The sequence below is a fragment of the Callorhinus ursinus genome, unplaced genomic scaffold (genome assembly GCF_003265705.2).
Source record: "Callorhinus ursinus isolate GAN/ISIS: 27379988/994484 unplaced genomic scaffold, GSC_fseal_2.0 scaffold5, whole genome shotgun sequence".
NCBI lineage: Eukaryota > Metazoa > Chordata > Mammalia > Carnivora > Otariidae > Callorhinus > Callorhinus ursinus.
In genome coordinates, this window is record NW_027397067.1 from 68,108,842 (window position 1) to 68,132,441 (window position 23,600).

The window sequence follows — 23,600 nt, forward strand, 5'->3', positions numbered from 1 at the left end:
TTGTTGGTGGTGTATAGGAATGCCACTGATTTCTGTGCATTGATTTTATATCCTGCTACTTTACTGAATTCCTGTATGAGTTCTAGCAGTTTTGGGGTGGAGTCCTTTGGTTTTTCCACATACAGTACCATATCATCTGCAAAGAGTGAGAGTTTGACTTCCTCTTTGCCGATTTGGATGCCTTTGATTTCTTTTTGTTGTCTGATTGCTGTGGCTAGGACTTCTAATACTATGTTGAATAGCAGTGGTGAGAGTGGACATCCCTGCCGCGTTCCTGACCTTAGGGGAAAAGCTCTCAGCTTTTCCCCATTGAGAATGATATTCGCTGTCGGTTTTTCATAGATGGCTTTTATGATATTGAGGTATGTACCCTCTATCCCTATACTCTGAAGAGTTTTGATCAAGAAAGGATGCTGTACTTTGTCAAATGCTTTTTCTGCATCTATTGAGAGGATCATATGATTCTTGTTCTTTCTTTGGTTAATGTATTGTATCATGTTGATTGATTTGCGGATGTTGAACCAGCCTTGCAGCCCAGGGATAAATCCCACTTGGTCATGGTGAATAATCCTTTCAATGTACTGTATGATCCTATTGGCTAGTGTTTTCGTGAGAATATTTGCACCCATGTTCATCAAGGATATTGGTCTGTAATTCTCCTTTTTGATGGGATCTTTGTCTGGTTTTGGAATCAAGGTAATGGTGCCCTCATAAAATGACTTTGGAAATTTTCCTTCCATTTCTATTTTTTGGAAGTTTCAGGAGAATAGCTATTAATTCTTCTTGAAATGTTTGGTAGAATTCCCCTGGGAGGCCATCTGGCCCTGGGCTTTTGTTTGTTGGGAGATTTTTGATGACTGCTTCAATTTCCTTAGTGGTTAAAGGCCTGTTCAGGTTTTCTATTTCTTCTTGGTTCAATTTTGGTAGTTGATACATCTCTAGGAATGCACCCATTTCTTCCAGGTTATCTAATTTGCTGGCATAGAGTTGCTCATAATATGTTCTTATAATTGTTTGTATTTCTTTGGTGTTAGTTGTGATCTCTCTTCTTTCATTCATGATTTTGTTGATTTAGGTCATTTGTCTTTTCTTTTCGATAAGGCTTGCCAGGGGTTTATCAATCTTGTTAATTCTTTCAAAGAACCAGCTCCTAGTTTCGTTGATCTGTTCTACTGTTCTTTTGGTTTCTAGTTCAATGATTTCTGCTCTAATCTTTATTATTTCTCTTCTCCTGCTGGCTTTAGGCTTTATTTGCTGTTTTTTCTCTAGCTCCTTTAGGTGTAGGGTTAGGTTGTGTATTTGAGACCTTTCTTGTTTCTTGAGAAAGGCTTGTATTGCTATATACTTTCCTCTCAGGACTGCCTTTGCTGTATCCCAAAGATTTTGAACAGTTGTGTTTTCACTTTCATTGGTTTCCATGAATTTTTTAAATTCTTCTTTAATTTCCTGGTTGACCCATTCATTCTTTTAGTAGGATGCTCTTTAGCCTCCATGTATTTGAGTTCTTTCCGACTTCCTCTTGTGATTGAGTTCTAGTTTCAAAGCATTGTGGTCTGAAAATATGCAGGGACTAATCCCAATCTTTTGGTACCGGTTGAGACCTGACTTGTGACCTCGAATGTGATCACTTCTGGAGAAGGTTCCATGGGCACTCGAGAAGAATGTGTATTCCGTTGCTTTGGGATGGAATGTTCTGAATATGTCTGTGAAGTCCATTTGGTCCAGTGTGTCATTTAAAGTCTTTATTTCCTTGTTGATTTTTTTGCTTAGATGGTCTGTCCATTTCAGTCAGGGGGGTGTTAAAGTCCCCCACTATTATTGTATTGTTGTCAATGTGTTTCTTTGCTTCTGTTATTAATTGCCTTATATAATTGGCTGCTCCCATGTTAGGGGCACAGATATTTACAATTGTTAGATCCTCTTGTTGGATAGACACTTTAAGTAGGATATAGTGTCCTTCTTCATCTCTTATTACAGTCTTTGTTTTAAAATCTAATTTGTCTGATATAAGGATTGCCACCCCAGATTTCTTTAGTGTCCATTAACATGGTAAATGGTTTCCACTCCTCACTTTCAATGTGGGGGTGTGTTTGGGTCTAAAATGAGTCTCTTGCAGACAGCATATTGATGGGTCTTGTTTTTTAATCCAATCTGATAGCCTGTGTCTTTTGATTGGGGCATTTAGCCCATTTACATTCAGGGTAACTATTGAAAGATATGAATTTAGTGCCATTGTATTGCCTGTAAGGTGACTCTTACTGTATATTGTCTGTGTTCCTTTCTGATCTAGGCTGCTTTTAGGCTCTCTCTTTGCTTAGAGGACCCCTTTCAATATTTCTTGTAGGGCTCATTTCGTGTTTGCAAATTCCTTTAGTTTTTGTTTGTCCTGCAAGCTTTTTATCTCTCCTTCTATTTTCAATGGCAGCCTAGCTGGATATAGTATTCTTGGCTGCATATTTTTCTCGTTTAGTGCTCTGAAGATATCTTGCCAGTCCTTTCTGGCCTTCCAGGTCTCTGTGGATAGGTCTGTTGCCAATCTAATGTTTCTACCATTGTAGGTTAGAGATCTCTTCTCCTGAGCTGCTTTCAGGATTTTCTCTTTGTCTCTGAGACTCGTCAGTTTTACTGTTAGATGTCGGGGTGTTGACCTATTTTTATTGATTTTGAGAGGGGTTCTCTGTGCCTTCTGGATTTTGATGCCTGTTTCCTTCCCCACATTAGGGAAGTTCTCTGCTATTATTTGCTCCAATATACCTTCTGCCCCTCTCTCTCTTTCTTCTTCTTCTGGGATCCCAATTATTCTAAGGTTGTTTCATCTTATTGTATCGTTTATCCCTCTAATTCTGCCCTCGTGGTCCTGTAGTTGTTTATCTCTCTTTCTCTCAGCCTCTTTATTTTCCATCATTTGGTCTTCTATATTGCTGATTCTCTCTTCTGCCTCCTTTATCCTAGCACTTAGTGCCCCCATTTTTTATTGCACCTCATTAATAGCCTTTTTGATTTCGATTTGGTTAGATTTTAGTTCTTTTATTTCTCCAGAAAGGGTTTCTCTAATAACTTCCACACTTTTTTCAAGCCCAGCTAGTATCTTTAAAGTCATGATTCTGAACTCTAGGTCCGACATCATACTAATGTCCGTATTGAGTAGGTCCCTGGCAGACGGTACTACCTCTTGTTCTTCTTGCTGAGGTGATTTTTTTCGTCTCGTCATTTTGTCCAGAGGAGAATAGATGAATGAGAGAACAAAATGCAAACAGGTTAACGATATCCCCCGCAAATATACTCTATATAAATCAGAAAAGACCTGAAACCAGGGGAAAAGAAAGGGAAAGAAAGAAAAAAGAAAGAGGGGAAAAAAAAAGAAAGAAAAAGAAAAGATAAAAACAAACAAAAACAGAACAAAACAAAAAAAACAGAATATGATCAAATATGATCAGGCTAGTGCATAGATAAGTGCCACACACTAGATTTTGGCTGTATTTTGGTCTGTTAGAAGAAAGTGCCTCCTAAAATTTTAAAGGAAGAAAGACTCCTATATGTACAACATAAGGGTTGATACAATGAAGGGATGGAAGATGACTGTAAAGATGAAAATTATAAAGATTTTATAAAAGGAATTGATAAGAAGTTGTTTGAAAAAAGAAAGAAGTTTAAAAAAAAAAAGAAAAGAAAAAAAAGAGAATGTGATCAGGCAGGAGACTAGCACAAAGCCATACACTAGTGATTTAGGGTATATTTTGATCTGTTAGAAGAAACTGTATCTCAAAATTTTAAAGAGAGAACAACTTATATATATATGCCAAAAATAAGGGTAACTACTACGAAGGCATAAAATATGACTCTAAAAATGAAAAATAAAAAATGTTTTTTTTAAAAAGGGATTGATAAGATGTTGGTTGAAAAATTAAAAAAAACACAGTTAAAAAATTAACTTTGAAAAACTAGTGAATCATGGTAAAAAAGCCATGAATTCTATGTGCAGTGTTCCCCTAGCGCTGGAGTTCTCCTGTTCTCCTTGATCGGTAAACTTGGTCTTGGCTGGCTGGCTGTTCATGCTGATCTTCTGGGGGAGGGGCCTGTTGCCGTGGTTCCCAAATGTCTTTGCCGGAGGTTGAATTGCCCAGCCCTTGTCGGTCCAGGCTAAGCAAGCTGCTGGGGTTTGCTCTCAGGAGCTTTTTTTCCCTGCAAGCTCTCGGTACAGCTTTGGAGGACCAGGGTGAAAATGGTGGCCTCCCACTCTCTGCTCAGAGGAGCTGAGAACTCGGGGCCCTGCTCCTCAGTGCGCCCCCAGAGAAAAGCAGTCAATCACTCCCATCTCCCTGGTCTCCGGCCGCACTCCGTGCTCACCCAGCCTGTGACTGAGGGTTTCTATCTCTGGCACCCGACCCTGTGTGGAGTCTCCAAAACCAGCAGATCCCTGCGGTGCGCTCCCGCGCCACTTCTCCTGGGGGAGGAAAGGGAGTCTCCCTGGCTCTGCTGCTTGTTGGGTCCCTGCTGGAGGAGCAGTGGCCCGACTGGGCCGCGGATCACAGTTTATGGCCACCCCGAGCTGAGAGCCCGCGCCTCGGCTCCGTCTCTGCAGCCGGCTTCCCCGCTCCTATACCTGGGAGCTCTGCCGCACTCAGACATCCCCGGTCTTTCTGTGACCCCGAGGGTCCTGAGACCACACTGTCCCGCGAGGGTTCCACCCCCCGCTTAGCCACTGGAGCGACGTCCCTCCGCGGAGCCAACTTCTAAAAGGTCCGATTTTGTGCTCCGCGGCTCTAGCACTTGCCAGAAGCGGCCGACGGAGGCCCCCTCCCCCACCGACTATCCTCCCGAATATCGCCTCGGATTCACTTCTCCGCACGTCCTACCTTCCAGAAAGTGGTCGCTTCTCTGTTCAGAGAGTTGTTGCTACTCTCCTGTTCGATCTCCTGTTGAGTTCGTAGGTGTTCAGAGTGGTTTGCTCCCTATTCAGCTGAATTCCTGAGACCAGACGAAATCCAGGTCTCCTGCTCCTCCGCCATCTTGCTCCGCCCCCAGGGTTAATGTATTTTTTTATAATTTTCAAAGGTAAAAGATCTGATCAGAGTTCACTATTAAAATAGTACAATTGATAAGGAAACATGATTGTTCATGTGACACTTAAAAAAGTCAGTTCAAAAAGTTTTAGATGAAACATGCCAAACAGAATGATGAATCCTATTTTCAAAGAACACTGGATATTATATCTTATTTGTGGAAATGGATAAGCATAATCTTTACAGAGAAAAAAATATCAGATACAACATAACAACTCTGAGACATGATATGCCATGAACAGTTCAAGCATATTGTTAGAATATACTTGTTACCAAGCAAAAAGTAAACTTAACCTGATTGAGTTTAGGAAGAACATACTTGATTAAAATAAAAATGTATTCTTGCAAGGCTGATAACTCAAAAGTTGTAACTGTATTTATTAAACCAACAACATTAAAATAGTCTCATTTGTCAAAGATGTACCTAAATCATGTGACCTTGAATTTTAAAAAAACATTTTGGTAAGTTTCTATAAGAATACTTTTTCCCCCATATTGAATATATTAGAGATGTAATTGTCTTAATTTCTGGGAATTTCAGGAATATTAAAATTATATAAACTCTTATTTATCTCTTAACCAATCCAAAAAGCGCTCCTTTAAGGAATTTTAGAGTTTAATGTGGTAATAATATTTGGAGGTAGGAAACTACTACACACGCGTAATAGAACGTACATACATACATACACACATATAGATAGGCACAGAGAGCTTCTAGCTTTAATTTTTAATTAAAAAATTTTAACTCTTGTTCAGGCATAAACACAAAAACTCAAAACTCACTGGTTCATAGAAAAGAGCTGACTCTACTCCTTGCCTCACTTCTATATTTTTACAAAGATTATATTTTTGGCAGATGGGGCAAATTGAAGTAACTTGCTCAATGCAAAGGCTGAAGGAGTTTCCCCAGTATTTGTGGAGGAGACCCTTAAGATGTTCTTTGCCCTCACATGTAATTCTATGGAGGCTGTGGACTGCATTTTGGGAGAGGAATGGAGGAGAAACCAAGTGGCCATCTGGGGTCTCCAAAGTCCATCTGAGTGGAGTAAACATGCAACGTGTTTCCAATCAGCTTTTTCAGCCACAGGCTTTTGCTCTTGGTGTCACTGAGCTCCTCAGAGCCCCAACAGTGTAGGGGGACTTAAGCCTCAGGTGTCTACAGGGAGTTGAGGAGCCTGAGTGAGAAAGGGAAGGCCTGGCAGGGGTGGATAGTGGAGAGGAGGAGGTAGAGGTGTTGAAGGGGGAAGAACAAAGGCTTCTAGGGAGCTGAAGGGAACGTTGAGGATGGAAAAAAGGAGGCAGAAGTTAGGGGATGGTGATGGGAAGGCATAGGTCTTAGAAGACACTGAGGAAGGGAATTGGTCTTTGAAGGAAGCAGTGGTCTCTGAGAGTTTTTGTGGAACAGATATTGTTCTGTTTCTTTGTGCCAAACAATAAAAGCAGTCCACTGTTTGGATGCAATTTTGGAGTCATGGGATTCCAGATCCTTGCTCAGAATGAATCAATTCGCAAAGATCCTAAGTTCCCCAAAGAAGCCATTGAAATTTTAAGTTTTTTTTTTTTTCCTAGTGAAATTTTGTCATTTCGAAGAGATTGGGTGAAATTGGTTCGAATGCACATCCCCCACAGGGAAAAGTGTGTGGAACAATGGTTAGATTGGCAGTTTCCCATGATAATGAAAGGAATACCTGTTGGCTCTAAGGATCTTAACCCAAGATGTCATATCCCAGGAGAGAATCAGAGGCTTTACTCACACCCAGGAAAGCCAGAAGAAGGCAGAGAAATAGAAGGAAAGAAAAAGACAAAAATGAAGAATAAAGCCAAATCTTTACCATGCTACAACAGACACATGTTTGGAACACCGTACCGGGAGTTAGACTCACCGCTGTGGATCCCGACCTCCCAGCCGGGAAAGGACTCAGCATCTGCTAAGATGGCATTGACCCCTGGGTGAAGAAAGCAACGTCCTGGGGGCAGAGTTACAGCATCATCAGTGTCAAAGAAAAAAAATGCAATCTGGACATTAGTATGAAGGATTTCTTTAAGGGGGTTATTGCAATAGAAGGAGAAGAGTATCATAATAGGAAGATGCTCGAAGACTAAGTCAGAAATGTCTCAGGGGAGGGATGGGTGGGCAAAGCTTTTAAATGCAGAGATGCCTGGGAAAGGAGGAGGGGAGATGAAAGCTGCTGTGGGAGGGGGTTCTTGAAACTTAGCCTTCATCAAATATTGTACTAACAGGGAAGACAAGGCAGGAAGTATTGGTTTGTGGTTAAGCACATGGGGCGGGGTCTGCACTTGAGACAAGCAAACAAGTTAAGGTACAGAAAATGTACATGGGTTTGAGGGCCTTGCCGTCTTAGAGTTATGTTAAGCTCAAAGTTTGATTAGCCTTGTCAGCACCTAAAATTGTTTTTGAGATTTCCCAGAGGGTTTCTGAAAAATCTCTTTTGTAAAAAGAGAAATGTTAGGAATAATGACGGTTATTTGATATGTCACTGATGATGAGTTACATGGGAAATGTTCTCAAATCAGAAGAAATGCCTAGACTTCCCTAGGTTAAATTTGTATGGTTAAAATGTTATTAACATAAATATTTAAACAATTGTGTTCTGTATGGGAAGGTTCTAGACAATGGTCAATGTCTTTGCTGTTCATGATATGTTTCTATTTATCAGAGTCTTGATGTTGCTTAGCCCATAAGACAAAAGCAGTATTGTATTAGCACTCATAATTTCAGTTATTTTTAAAAAACATTAACTTGGTTGCAACTTTACTTTTTAACTCAAATCTAGTGTACCTCAGGCGGTAGTGTTATACTGGGGATTCACATCATCTATCTATCGATTTTATTAATCTATTGATATTTAGAAACTACTTTAGATGTACTGAATCTATTTACTTGATAATCTTGATATATTCTTGGTATATTCTAACTTTGGGCTAGGTATCTATGTTATCTAACGTTTCAGGATTTTTATATGGTATATTTTCTTTGTGAAGTGTATGTTTATTTTCATAAATTAGATGTAATCTCTACTCTTCTTTGAAAATAGGCATAAATCTTTGTGCTTACACATATTTTGTCAAAAACTTTTTTGAATTGACTTTGTTTGTTTTGCATGCCACGGAAACGATCAGAAATGCTTGTCAATTGCATTATTCTTGTAATGAACCCTCTTCGGATCATTCTCTTTTGAAAAATATCAACAGTGAGCAAACAATAGACATTTCTAGTCTTTTGTCATCTACGGAGAGCCTGTATGTTTTGTTTTACTCCTGATGCTTCCATGAAATCACCTGGAATCGGTTATAAGGCAGAGTGTTCCATCTTCAACAAATATTCTCAGATCAGATCCCTGTCTAAGAGCCTGGTGAAGCGGTACTCTTGGGTACAGACTGCTGATGGCATTGCTGCAATAATTATGAGATCATACCAGTGGACTGAGTCAGGAGTCCCAGACTTCTAGTCAAGAAGCAGGTGTGTTCATGAGATGACTAACCCAGATCAAGTGGAGCAAGAATTAATTACAAAGCACTGAATGAACTGAATAAACTAGATGGACATGGGCTTTGCTTGGAACTGTGCTGATGCTTTAATGCTCTGTTTTCTGGATGTAAGGAACCACTCTCTCTTTTCTCTCAAGCTATCTATCCCTCATAACAATTTATTAGACTGTGCTCTTGTAAAGCAGAAATGAAACATTGATCTTTTCTGCCCTGACTCACCCGGTAAAATTTGGGGAACTCTTATTGAGGATTCCTGTTTTCGTGGCACCCTGGTTATTTGCATAGATTCAGTAGGAGTCTGTCCACCTTGTTAATAGGACAGAATTGGAAACACTGGTTATGCAATCAAGGCTGGCATTGCCTAGAATGTCATAGTTGAGAAGGATGCTCGTTTCATCAGATGTGACCAGACACTTTTTAGGAATTAAGGTAGACTGTATGGGGCCAATGCTTACAAAGTCCCTCTTAGGGAAGCTGGCCTGGTAACTGGCTTTACAGGGTTCCCAGCCTTATAGGTGAGCAAGGCAGGCTCAGGAATCTTAGGATATTTTGGGGACCTCAGGAAGAGAGGACTTCCCACCAAATCACTAGGTACTGCAGGTGAAAAATGATGGTGAAGTTTTGGCTTGGCTTCCCATCCTCAAGAGGCTTTGGAAAAATCCAATCTGAGGTTCTTTATGAAAATGTCCAGCAAAGCAAATAGAAGACTCATGTGTTGACTTATCCTTGCTGCATCTGTGTAAACATGTCTAAAGAGACCAGCCTTGTTTTGTGATCAAGAATAATCTTTCTTTGAGATTGTCTTTGATCAAAAGGGGAAAAGGGACTGTAAGAGCGTTTTGTGTTTCAGTGGGAAACTAAGCAAGCTCTTCTGGATCATCAGATTCTGACCCTATTCATTATCTTTGAGTTCTTTTGCACCTCTGTAAATTGCAGGTAACTGGTCGGTATGCAAATTTAGTCTTGTCTGGTAACCAAGCTTTCTCATTTCCTGTGGAAAAACCCTTTTGGTGTTTACTTCTAAATTAGACTGCATTTTCTCACCTTGCACAGCTTGTCAACCCTTACCAAATTTTCAGTTCTTCCAGTTTCCTTCAATATTTGGCTACGAACTAATCTTAGCCTCTAAACAAGCTTTCCAATTTTTCTGCCTCCTTCTTGACTTGGAGTTACTGAGAACTACAAATTGATTGCCAGGTTTTTATTTGGACTCTAAATTTGCCTTGTAACTCGTTTTTGCCTCCAAGATCTGAAAAGTTATCGCAAGCTCAAGCCTAAGAACTTTTTATAAAACTAGAAGGACTAATCATCCCAGCTGACCATTCATGGTCTAGATATTTCCCCAGATAGGCCACTGTTTGGACTACCAAGGACATCTGGTGGAATTCTCAAGTCATCCATCCTTATTGGGGTAGTAACCAATGCCATGGACAACACCACTGATACAATTGACATCTCAGCTTCAAAAAACTCAATGAGTGGTAAGGGACTGAATATATAAGCAAGCAATGGCCAGACCATATGCAAAAATAGAGCTCTGACCCACAGCCTCTATAGCAATTAGTCTAAGAAGACAAATACAACCTGTTCAACATCAGTCCCAAATCAGGACCTGGTTAATAATTGCCAGCTTCCGTAATTTTTGCCCATACTTCTAACTTAGGATGAACCATAGAAAGCCAAATATGTACTCCTGACCAATCACATAGGATGGCCCACTTCTAGTTAGTCCTCTAGCTTCTGCAAGCCAACAGCTCCAATTAGGGCACACCTGAAGCCTTCCCTTTTTCCACTCTAGAGCTTTCCACTACTTTACCTGCATTTGAGTTTCTGCTCATCTCAGGTCTGAATAACATTTGTTTGTTTTCATTTCAGTGATCTTCATTTATTACCACAGCTTTTTCAGAGTTTCCATCAACACACAGTTTGCATTGACCATCACCATGGCCTCCAGTTTTCAACTGGGCACCCAGAACCCATTGTGCTTTACTGCTCGCTGCTTGTCAAGTCCACAGTGAGTGGTAAGTCAGCACAGACCTGAACTCCACTCTCTTCCTGTTGAGTTTTTGGTCGTTTCTTCTGAGTTTGGTATCCAGGTTTTGTTATCAGTGCCCACCCATTTGTTTAGCATCATTGGTGGAATCAAGCCATTCTTTTCATCCCTTTTTGTTGCATTTGTGTGACTGCTCTGTGGAGTGCTGCCTAAAAGTGCCATGTCATAAGAACTCCTTCTATCATATGATAGAACACAGATATGCCTTCAAAGCCTATTGTTCATGGCAGCCTCACAGACCAATGAGTTTGCTGTTCTTACCACAACTGCCCATTTGGACAAACTTTGTTGTAAGTTACCAGTAAAACTGGATGAGGTTCTCTTTCTATTTCAAGTTTTGGTCCTGAGGGCTTTTTTTTTTTTTCCTTTTTTGATTCAGAGAGAGCATTCTCTATGGTATTCCATGTGCCAGGAGGCACAGATTGTTGAGTCTATGTTTGGAGGTGACCAATCATGAGTTTGGGGTTTGAGATGTGAGCTGCATCAACATTTATTTCATTTCTACCAGCACTGCCAGCTTTCATGGGATCATCTAAAATCTGTTTTCTCCTGGGGAAACTGTTGCTTCATGTATCTACTCTCATGACAGTGCTTACTCTAGTACTTATCTTTCCAAATGACATTATTTTCCCAAGTATGATTTAAACCTTGAGTGGGCACTTGGGGTGAGGGGGGCATTTGGCTTCCACAAAATTGTTCTTTTGAAAGGTTCCTTAGAAAAGGAAGGAATACAATTTCTCAGTTCACATGGGCAGCATTTTTTGATTGGTATGCAGAGGCCTCCAAAGAAAGTTTAAATAAAGTATTACTTCATTCTTTGACCAAAGCTATGAGGAATTTGACAAATTTAAGGAACAAAGTAATTTCCCTAGTAAGTCCTCTTCTTCCTTGTCCTTTAGCTGCTTCCCTATATTCTATTCTCCCTCTTCCCTCTTATCCTTCCAGTCTCTTTCCTTCCACAGCTCTGTCAAACCCTCTATCTGCTTCCCCACATCCAGACCCTTTACCTTTCCCCAACTCTTCTAAAACCAACAAAACCAGTTGCCTCTAAAAATGCATCCTTCCCATATGTTAGGTATGCAGAGAACTATGGAATCTAAACCTTGGATTCAAGCTGAATTAAGAGCTATAACGATTTCTCTAAACCTAGACAAGACCAGTAAATACTCATAAAAGAACTTAGAATTCTTTTTGGTGCATATAACCCAGAGTTACTTGACCTATATTAACTTGTACACATGTCGGTTGGAAGCTCAGATGCTGAATCCTATATGGCAAAACTGATTGGACCTACCCAGAATGTGACCTACAGGATCCCTCTTTCCACAATAAGCTTGAGAGTCAAAAAGGAGCTCCAAAAGCAGGGCAAAATCTCCTGAACACCATACATGAAACATTTTTAATAAACATTGATTGGGCCATCATTTAATCATGCAATAAAAGTTAAGACGAAACTATGGGATATTTTTTAGGATAGACTAAAACACATATCTTCCAAAACCATGTGGGTGTGAAAGAAGATGCTGATTGAACAGTAGCCCTTTCGTCTCATTTTGTCAATGGAGCTGAACCTAAAACTGGGCACCTAATTCAAAGAAAGAAATTAGAATAGGAAATATCCCTGTTATCTGAACTAAAACACCTCACATAACATTTTGAAATGGCTTTAGGATAAAAATGAGGCAATACTTAAACTTGTGGCCCTAAAGATCAAATAGCTAAGTAGATCACTTCCCAACCAGCCACCTATTGATAGGGACACTTGTAGATTTTGTAAAAAGAAGGGACACTGGAAAAAATCGTCTCATCTTAACAAAAGAAAAAAACAAAACAAACGAACAAAAAAAACCCCCTTCAATTTAGATCAATAAGGAAGGAAAATGCATTCAATATTCTGGATTACTTTTAAGCAAACAAAGTGAATTACAAATATAAATGGCCAACCTCACTAATTCCTGGTAGATAATGGGTACTACTCTTTCTATGTTAAATACTACCACCATTATTCAAACTCTTCCTCAGAGAAAACATAGCACACAGGAGAAGGTATTTTAAATAATCCACAGCCCTTAACTGTAACCCTTATATCCTTGATTGAAAAACATTCCTTGTTTTGTTCTGTGATGCCACCCTTGCAGAGTTAATAAGTAGTTAATAAGTAGATATATATTTTGCAAATGGGCTTTGCAAATGCACATGAGAGGAACTATTTCTTGGGATTTGAGAGGACTCCTCTATTCATAATCAAGTTGTTTTTGCTCTGGATATACCTTTACCTTCTAAATAATATTTAATGCATTCCTCTGGTAAAGATAATGACACCATACCTGACACTTTATGGGATAAAAATTCCAGCATCAGAATTGGAATGGAATTGGAAGAGAACATATTAAAATTCAAATAGATCTTACCAAACCGTCACCCAAACTTTCCCAATATTCTTTAAGGCCAAACAAAAAGGAAGAGCTCAAACCTATATTTAAAAACCATATATTCAAAAATCTTCTTATGGTCTGTAGTAGCCCTTGTAACACTCTTATCCTGCCAAAAAAGAAACCAAATGGATGAAGATATAAATTGTTCAAGACTTCAAGACCATCAACAAAATTTTTATCTTTTGTTTCTGTGTAGTATGTAATTCAGATAGCATACTGTCATCTATTATGCCTACAGTCACTTTCTTCACTGTAGTGGATCTTTGCTTTGCCTTTTTCAGCATGTCTCTAGATCAAGAGAGTCAACACCTTTTTGCCTTCCACCAAGGAGGGCAACGACATCCCTGGGCAGTCATGCCTCAGGGGTGCAGTGAAGCCATCCACTATTTTTCTCAGGTCCTTAATCAGGATTTATAAGATCCAAATTTCCTTTGTGATTCAGTTCTGACACAATGTAATATATAATATAATTAATATAAATCTCTTACTTTGTTCAGGGAACAAGGAAGCTTGTAAAAAGGATCATTTGCTTATTGTCAGCCTTAACAGGAAAGGAACATGATGCTTCAAAAGATACATTACAACTGTTCCACAACACAGTCCTTTATTTGGAAATGACCCAGCTAAGGAAGGGAAACACTCTCCTGATAGATTAAAGACTATCCAAACTTATTCTGGACCTCTTTCAAGGTGACAACTGGGAGGATTTCTAGGCTTAACTGGAAATTGAAGGCAACGGGTACCAAACTTTTCTGTGATTGCAACACTTCTTTATAAATTGTCTGAGTCTTCAGTCAGAGACTCTGATCTGGGAGCCGATACAACAGGTCTTCTGTAACCTAAAGAAGGCCCTATAATAACCTCCTTCCTTAGGCACTCCTAACTACAAAAGCCATTTCATCTAATTATGCAGGAACAATTTGAACAAGCCCTTTGGGTTTCATCTCAATTTCATAGGAATCATCAAAAACCAGTTTCTTACTATTGACTCACCCTTGACCCAGTTGTAAAGGCTTTTACCCCTTGACTTCAGGTAATCAGTGTCATGGCAAAACTTGTCGATGCTTCTGCTGAACTAGTTCTAGGCTCTCTACTTAACCTCATGGTTCCTCATGCAACACAGACATTACTATTGACCGAGAACACGCAGCACTTTTCAGTGCATCTTAAGAGATTCTGTTACTCTCTCCTCTCACATTACTCTACATCCCTGAAACAACCTGAAACCTGCCACTCTCCTGCTTCTAAAAGAATGGCGACAAGATAATTGTCTTACTTCAGTTAGGGATCTTTCTGTACTTTGCAGATGTGCAATGTATTAGAGATCCCATTGAGAAATCTGACCTAATATTATTTGTTGAGGGACTTTTCCTCAACTGAGACGAGGTTATCAAGCAGGATAAGCTATCAGTGACTTAAGAAGATTGTTCTTTAGAATATAGTCCTTTACCTCAAGTAAAATCAGCCCAGATGGCAAAACTTACTGCACTTCCTAGAGCTTTTCACCTAGCTAATGGTCAGAGAATAGACGTATATACAGATAGCAGATCTGCTTTTGGAGTAGCACAAGACTCTGGGATCCTTTAATCATAACAAAGGGGGTTCTCAGCTCTGCTGGTATCCTCCTAAAAACGGACAAGTTAAGGAAATTTTAGGTTCCTAGAGGGATGGCTGTTATAAAGATTGAGGCCCATGTAAAAAAGAGATAAAAACAGAAGCTAAAGAAAATGCTCTAGCAGCTCATTATGCTAAAAATGCTGCCTTAACCAAGATTATGATCCTACCTAAACCGTCAAAGGATATATCTCTGGAGGCTTTCCAAAAGGCCATTAAAAATATCAATATATAGTATCTGATTTTGAAAAGGAAGGATCTGGTTGCATCTTTTACTCAGATGATCTCTGGCACTCTCAAGATGGCCACCTGGTTAAATCAGATAAGTTCAAATGGATATTAATTAAATTTCTTCATGAAACTACTCGTCATGGAATAAATGAATTGATTATTAACACCGGTGAGAAAACTTTAAAAAGACAGCTGAGGTTATTTTCAGGTCATGAGTCACCTGTCAACAACTTAATCCTGGAAAAATGGTAAAGGGGAGACCCACCCGGGACCCTCAATGGCACTTTGAACACCTTCAGATGGATTTTAACTAGCTTCAGCCTATATGGGATTTGAATATGGTTTAGTATATCTATATTCAGGATGAGCTGCAGCATTTCTTCGCTGAAAAGCTACAGGCCTAATGGTTACTAAAAAACTGCTTGATTTTTGTGTTTTCAACCTGGAGCATCTCGACTTTTATATCAAGTGATCAGGATGCACACTTAACTGACAACCTTGTGAGAAACTTCTATAAGATGTTACCCTAGCTTAAAAGTTAGGGTTAGCCTGGTGATGGGTACGTACTGAATGGAGCACTGGGTGTTATACACAAACAATGAATCATGGAACACTACATCAAAAACTAATGATGTAATGTATGGTGATTAACATAATAAAAAAATTTTTTTAAATTAAAAAAAAAAACTATACCGTTCTTATCACCCACAAATCTTCTGAAAAGGTTGAAAAGACTGGTGGAAGTCCTTAAATTTAATTAACGAAACTTTCAGAAATCCTTGAGCTCTCTTGGCCAAAAGTACTCTCACTAGCAGCTCTTATGGCCATACAATTCACTCCTTTAGGGACACATCAGTTATCCCCATGTGAATTGGTAATTGCAAGATAAACACATTTGAGAATTTTACCTCCGATATTAGATTCCACCCTACTGCATGGTGAAATGGCAAAAGATTTACGAGGACTCTTATATGATACCCAGTTCTGTCACCAGTGGTTAAGAGTACCTCCCCAAAACATTTTTCCAAATCTTCGTGATGTTCAACTAGGCTGTTTTTTCTATTGGAAGATACATCAGAGGAAAACCACTGCCATTGATCTCAGTGGAAGGAACTTTATCGGATACTATTAACAACAAATTAAACAGTGAAATGCCAGAGAGTCAATGCTTGGTTTCATGTTTAACAATTAAAGAAGCAATTAAGAATTCCACACCATTGGAAGGTTACTCTAACTGGGGATTTCAAATTGAGGACACTCAGAGATCTTGTAGACCAAATGATCTTGGGAAGGATACAGCTCGCAGAATACCTTTGGAACAAGCAGGTGGCTTCAGACAATGAGTAGTTTCTGCCTAGAGTGTTGGCCCGAGACCTGTCTGATTCCTGTTTTATCTGTCTGCTAATCATCATTATCTTTATCCTATAGAGTCTTGGTTGTCATTCCCACATAATGGCCTTTTCTCTCCTTTTTTCCTCTCCTTATGTAATTGTTAGGTCAGAACATATTCATTCTAATGCCATCATCAGACTATCTCAAACAGTAGCCACAGCCTTCAGTCTTATTGACAGCTGGATATGCCATCTATCGCTGCATTCCATTATAAAACCTCTGGGCAATTCCAGTCTCACCAAATGGGACCATGAGGAACGGTCTAACGAGACTATACAGAATGATGTTTCTATTTCCACCTACATGGAAAAATGACCTTAAACAAATAAGCCTGTGACTTTATCAGTGTCTATGTGTGAAAAAGCACCAACTATTACAATGTATTAACCAGACCCTACATAATTTTAAACTTTATTTCCCACAATCTTCTCAGGGCAATGGACCAAATGCTTGCCAGAGGGATGAAATTAACAGGGATCCAAATATGTAACCCAAATGATATAAGGCCTTTGTTTTGACCTTGTGACATGTATAACTCATTTTTTCCCTAGATCTCATGTGTCCCTACTGGTGCTACATTGTTTGTGACCAGGAAACCTGACTCTGTTTCACACTAACGCCTTTAAGAATAGTAGTCCAATATGTGTCTATAAAGAGAAACCCTAATTCTATAAATCACTGCAGCTAGAAATTCCAACTCGGACAAAACCTTCAAAATGGAGCCACTTTTGATTATTCAGGACATGGCTGTAGGAATTACTGAATCATTGTTCATGATAATATTCCCATCAGTGGGAATCACACAAATAGAAAAAGGTGTAAGAAACTTAGCACTAGGGGCGCCTGGGTGGCTCAGTTGGTTAAGCGACTGCCTTCGGCTCAGGTCATGATCCTGGAGTCCCAGGATCGAGTCCCGCGTCGGGCTCCCTGCTGTCAGCAGGGAGTCTGCTTCTCCCTCTGACCCTCCCCCCTCTCATGCTCTCTCTCTCCATCTCATTCTCTCTCTCAAATAAATAAATAAAATCTTTAAAAAAAAAAAGAAACTTAGCACTAATTTGCAGAACTTATTAATGATACCATCTCTTGCTTAGATGGAACACAGATCAGTTTCAACTCATTGGCGTGATGGACAATTGCATTGCTATAAATTTCTTTTTGGCTAGTAATAGTGGTACTTGTGCTACTGCTAATAGTTCTTGCTGTACTAGGATTAACAAAGCAGTCAGGGTGGAACAGGCTATACATTGCTTTAGGGAGAAAGCTATTTGGCTTTCTAAAGTCAGTCCTCATGGCTGATGGTATTTGTTTTCTTGGCTTGGGTTGGGCAACTGGGATTTGTTTTGAAGCATTTTATAAGGGATTATTAATTGTTCTTGTTTTTGTCATCTGGCCATTATGCTGATCTGTTGCATTCCATCCAGAACCTTGAATGTTCTCACACAGCTGCTCTTTCATCAGATAATCCCAATGAAGAAAGATCAGGAAGATCTTTCATGTGGCTGACGATGGAGGCAACTAACAATCTCTGAGCAGTGAAGATCTGGATCACTAGCTTTCCCTGAACTGGTCAACTTATTGCAAGTAAGTTAATGGCTGAAAAGTAGGAAATGGTTGAACTAGGTGACTGAATATGCAAATAGGCAATAACCAGACTATCTATAAAAATAGAGTTCTGATCCACAGCCTCAGTAACAATTAACCTGGTAGCCAAATCACCATCTCTGCAGCAACTGACCCAATGGTCAGATCTTGGTTAATAACTGCCTGCTTCCCAAATTTTTATCTCTCATTTCCAATTTAAGACCAACTATAAAAAGCCAAAAATGCTCCCCTAATTTGTTACATAGCATGCCCTAATTCTAGTTAGTTTCATTCCGACTTCTTCATGCCAGCAGCTTCCTATCAGGGCATACCTAAAGTCCTTCTTCCCTTTTAGTCTACTATACGGCTCGCCCACTAATCTCCCTGCGTTGAGTCTCTGCCAAGTGTAAGTGATGGTGGCTGACTCCCATATAATAGCAAGCTCTGAATAAATAGTCTTTGCTCATTCTCATTAGGGTGGCCTTCATGTATTTCCACATCAGTACTGCTTAATCGAAAGATTTTCTTCCACCAGCCTCTTGGAATCCATTAAACCTGTGACTCACAGGGTCGACTCCTAGTTATTTGCTTTAATTCAATTTTTTATATTAATATTTTCTCTTTTTCATTTCAGGTATCCCTGTTTAAAATGTCTGGACTTCAAGATTCTGAAACAATTGACCTTAGCTATAACCTCTCAGCTGACGGTTCAACTTATTTTATAGGAACAACACCAGCAAAAGTCCTAGAGAGATCCTGCCTTGTCTCACTCAGGAGGTTTGTACTTTAGTTGTTCAGAAACCTATTATATTCCTTCATATTGAGCAAAAGGAGGGATTGACAATGTTGGACTTTACCTGAGCTCGGTATTCCTGGAAAACAGTGATGGTTAATCAGTCCCCCCCATCTTTTGTGTTTCAGGAAAGGACTTACTGAAAAGAGGCATCACTCTTCTCCATACAATTTATATAAGACTCCCAGTCCATTCCTTCTCATGACTCCAATAAGAGTTGTGTGTCTAGGTGTCTGTGGACAATTAGTTTTTGACAAAGATGCCAAGACCATTCAATGGGAAAAGAATAGTGTTTTCAACAAATGACTCTGGGACAACTAGATATAGTCACATGCAGAAGAATGAAATTGGATCCTTATCTCACACTATATAAAAATTAACTCAGGGTGCCTGGGTGGCTCAGATGGTTAAGCGTCTGCCTTCTGCTCGGGTCATGATCCCAGGGTCCTGGGATTGAGTCCCGCATCGGGCTCCCTGCTCCTTGGGAGCCTGCTTCTCTCTCTCTCTCTCTGTCTCTCATGAATAAATAAATAAAATCTTAAAAAAAAAGGTAAAATGTTTAAAAAAATTAACTCAAAATGGATAAAATAATCTATGTGTAAGAGCTAAAACTATGGAATTCTTAGAAGAAAACAGAGGTAAATCTTCATGATTTCAGAAGTGGCAATGGGTTTTTAGATATGACCCCAAAACTTAAGCAACAAGACGAAAAACAGATAAATTGAGCTTCATCAAAATAAAGAAATAAAAGGCATTCAAATTGGCAAAGAAGAAGTCAAACTCTCACTCTTCACAGATGACATGATACTTTATTTGGAAAACCCATAAAACTCCCCACCCCCAAATTGCTAGAACTCATACAGAAATTCAGCAATGTAGGAGGATACAAAATCAATGCACAGAAATCAGTTGCATTTCTGTACACTAACAACGTGAATGAAGAAAGAGAAATTAAGGACTCAATCCCATTTACAATCGCACCAAAAACCATAAGATACCTAGGAATGAACCTAACCAAAGAAGTAAAAGATCTGTACTCTAAAAGCTACAAAACGTTTAGGAAAGAAATTGAGGAAGACACAAGGAGATGGAAAAACATTCCATGCTCATGAATTGGGAGAATAAATATTGTTAAAATGTCTATCCTACCCAAAGCAATCTGCAAATTCAATGCAATCCCTATCAAAAATACCATCAAGGTTGTTCACAGAGCTGGAACAAACAATCCTAAAATTTGTATGGAACCAGAAAGGACTCCAGATAGCCAGGGGAATGTTAAAAAAGAAAACCAAAGCTGGGGGCATCACAATGCCCGACTATATTAGAAAGCTGTGATGATCAAGAACAGCATGGTACTGGCACAAAAACAGACACGTAGATCAATGGAACAGAATACAGAGCCCAGAAACGGACCCTCAACTCTATGGTCAACTAATCTTTGACAAAGCAGGAAAGAATATCCAATATCCAATAAATGGTGTTGGGAAAATTGGACAGCCACATGCAGAAGAATGAAACTGGACCATTCTCTTACACCATACACAAAGATAAACTCAAAATGGATGAAAGACCTAAATGTGAGACAGGAATCCATAAAAGTCCTAGAGGAGAACATAGGCAGCAACCTCTTCAACCTCGGCCACAGCAACTTCTTGCAAGACATGTCTATAAAAACAAAGGAAACAAAAGCAAAAATGAACTATTGGGACCTTTTCAAGATAAAAAGCTTCTGCACAACAAAGGAAACGGTCAACAAAACTAAAAGGCAACCTACAGAATGGGAAAAGATATTTGCAAATGACATATCAGATAAAGGACTGGCGTCCAAGATCTATAAAGAACTTATCAAACTCAACACCCAAAAAACAAATAATCCAGTCAAGAAATCGGCAGAAGACGTGAACAGACATTTCTCCAAAGAAGACATACGAATAGTCAACAGACACATGAAAAAATGCTCCTAATATCATTAGGGAATGCTAATGCTCCTAATGTCATTAGGGAAACACAAATTAAATCCACCATGAGATACCACTTTACACCAGTTAGAATGGCTAAAATTAACAAGACAGAGAACAACAAATATTGGCGAGAGGGTGGAGAAAAGGGAACCCTCCTACACTGTTGGTGGGAATGCAAGCTGGTATAGCCACTCTGGAAAACAGTATGGAGGTTCCTCAAAAAGTTGAAAATAGAGCTACCCTATGACTCAGCAATTGAACTACTGGGTATTTGCCTCAAAGATACAGATGTAGTGAAAAGAAGGGGCACCTGCACCCCAGTGTTCACAGCAGCAGTGTCCACAATAACCAAACTGTGGAAGGAGCCAAGATGTCCTTCAACAGAGGGATGGATAAAGAAGATGTGGTTTATATATACAATGGAATATTACTCTGCCATCAGAAAGGATGAATACCTACCATTTACATCAACATGGATGGAACTGGATGATATTATGCTAAGTGAATAAGTCAATTCGAGAAAGAAAATTATCAAATATGGTTTCACATATAGGTGGATTATAAGAAAGAGTGCAGAGGATCATAGGGAAATGGAGAGAAAACTAATGGGAAGAGATCAGAGAAGGATAAAAACCATGAGAGGCTTTTGACTCTGGGAAACAAACTGAGGGCTGTGGAGGGGAGGTGGGTGGAGGGTGGGGTAACTAGGTGATGGGCATTAAGGAGGGCACGTGATGTCATGAGCACTGGGTGTTATATGCTGTTGATGAATAACTGAACTCTACATCTGAAAGTAATGATGTACTATATGTTGGTTAACTGAATTTAAATAAAAAAATTTTTTGTGCTTCAAAGAATACTATCAAGAAGGTGGCAAGACAGCCTAAAGACTAGATATACTTGAAAACTGTATATCTGATAAGGAAATTATATCTAGAATATATAAAGAATTCTTACAACTTAGTAATAAAAATGACAAATAATCTAACTCAAAAGGGCAAAGGATCTGAATAGACATTTTTCCAAGGAAGACATACAAATGGCTGATAAGCATATGAAGATATGCTGCTGCTGATTAGTCATCAAGTAAATGCAAATCAAATCCACAATGAGATACTACTTCATACCCACTAGGTTAGAATCAAAATGTAAGATAATAACAAGTGTTGGCAAAGATGGGGAGAAACAAGAACGCTTGTGGACTACTAGTGGGAAAGCAAAATCACTACTTTGGAAAACAATCTGACAGTTCCTTCAAATGATTAAATGTAGATTTACCATATGATCCAGATATTCCACTCCTAGAGATATAGCCAACAGAAATGAAAACATAAGTCTACACAAAAACTTGAACACAAATGTTACTCCACAATATTCATAAGAGCCAAAAGGTAGAATTAACCCAGAGCCCATCAATTGTATATTTGGATAAACAAAATATGACCTGTCCATACAATGGAGTATTATTTGGCCATAAAAAAGAATGAAGTACTGACATAGGCTACAACATGGACAAACCTTCAGCACATTATGCTAAGTAAAAAATGCCAGTGACAGAAGACCACATATTGTATTATCCACTTATACGAAATGTCTGTAATAATAAAACCTTAAAAGACAGAAAATAGGTTAATGGTTGCTTAGGGCTGGAAAGGATGGTGGGGGGGAGGTATGGGAGGTAATAGCTAAATCACATGTTTTTATTCAATTGAGGTGATAAAAATATTCTAAAATTGTAATGATGGTTTCAAATTTGTAAATAAAAATAATTGTACATTTTAAATGAGTCAATTTTATGGTATGTGAATTATGTCTCAAGAGAGCTGTTAAAACAAAAGAAGACAACTGGCCCATGTTTGCAGATGTTTAGCTCTTTGTAGCCTGTTTCCTGAATATAGGAAGCTGGGAGGCCATTTTGACAAAATCCCTTTTAATTCAAATTGCCAGCATTTTCACTAATATGAGTCTCAAAAATTTTGTGGGTTTACACTGTTGGTGGGAATGCAAACTAGTACAGTCACTCTGGAAAACGGTATGGAGTTTCCTTAAAAAGTTAAAAATAGAGCTACCCTACAACCCAGCAATTGCACTACTAGGTATTTACTCAAAGAATACAAACGTAGTGATTCGAAGGGCACCTACACCCCAATGTTTATATCAGCAATGTCCACGATAGGCAAACTATGGAAAGAGACCAGATGTTCACTGACAAGACGAATGGATAAAGAAGATGTGATATATATAAAATGGAATATTACTCAGCCATCAAAAATGAAATCTTACCATTTGCACGATGTGAATGGAATGAGAGGGTATTATGCAGAGTGAAATTAGTCAATCAGAGAAAGACAATTGTCATGTGATTTCACTCATATGTGAAATTTAAGAAACAAAAGAGGATCATTGAAGAATGGAGGGAAAAATAAAATAAGATGAAATCAGAGAGGGAGGCAAACCACAAGAGACTCTTAACTCTAGGAAACTAACTGAGGGTTGCTGGAGGGGAGGTGGGTGGGGGATGGGGTAACTGGGTAATGGGCATTAAGGAGGTCACGTGATATAATGAGCACTGTGTGTTATCTGCAACTGATGAATGACTGAACTCTACCTCTGAAACTAATGATACACTGTATAATTGATTGAGTTTAAATAAAATAAAATTTTAAAAATTTCATGGGATTTTTATGGAGTTGATGAAAGTTTCACTACGATACAACAGCTGCATCCGTAATTATTTTCGAGTCAGATCTTCTAATTCTGACTCCCTAAGAGGATGCAGAGGGTCAGACCTTTTATCTTCCTGAGAGCATCTACTATGCACCACCTTCAGTATTACACGAGATCTTAATAAAGGTTTTACAGTTACCCTTTGCAATACGACAAACCATACCAACATCCAGTGAATTAAAACAATCATGATTTGTAATATGTCTGATCATTAGTTTGGAGATTCCCATGCTGATTCTG

The 23,600-nt window shown here is 39.0% G+C and overlaps 2 long non-coding RNA genes across 15 annotated transcripts in view; one reads left to right on the plus strand and one right to left on the minus strand.

Moving 5' to 3' along the window:
- LOC112823386 (uncharacterized) overlaps positions 1-7,048 on the minus strand; it is an 18,827-nt gene extending 11,779 nt beyond the window's left edge. For both annotated transcript variants that reach the window (XR_003208024.2, XR_012378339.1), the window contains exon 1: positions 6,947-7,048. This is a non-coding gene — a long non-coding RNA (uncharacterized lncRNA). The remainder of the gene's footprint in view (positions 1-6,946) is intronic.
- LOC112823385 (uncharacterized) overlaps positions 1-22,419 on the plus strand; it is a 229,542-nt gene extending 207,123 nt beyond the window's left edge. For 12 of the 13 annotated variants that reach the window (XR_012378333.1, XR_012378329.1, XR_012378327.1 and 9 more), the window contains 4 exons: positions 10,449-10,594; positions 17,757-17,879; positions 18,514-18,656; positions 18,801-22,419. This is a non-coding gene — a long non-coding RNA (uncharacterized lncRNA). Of the gene's footprint in view, positions 1-10,448; positions 10,595-17,719; positions 17,880-18,513; positions 18,657-18,800 lie in introns of all 13 variants that reach the window. The other variant, XR_012378337.1, reaches the window with a different exon arrangement.
- Positions 22,420-23,600: the final 1,181 nt, after the last annotated feature.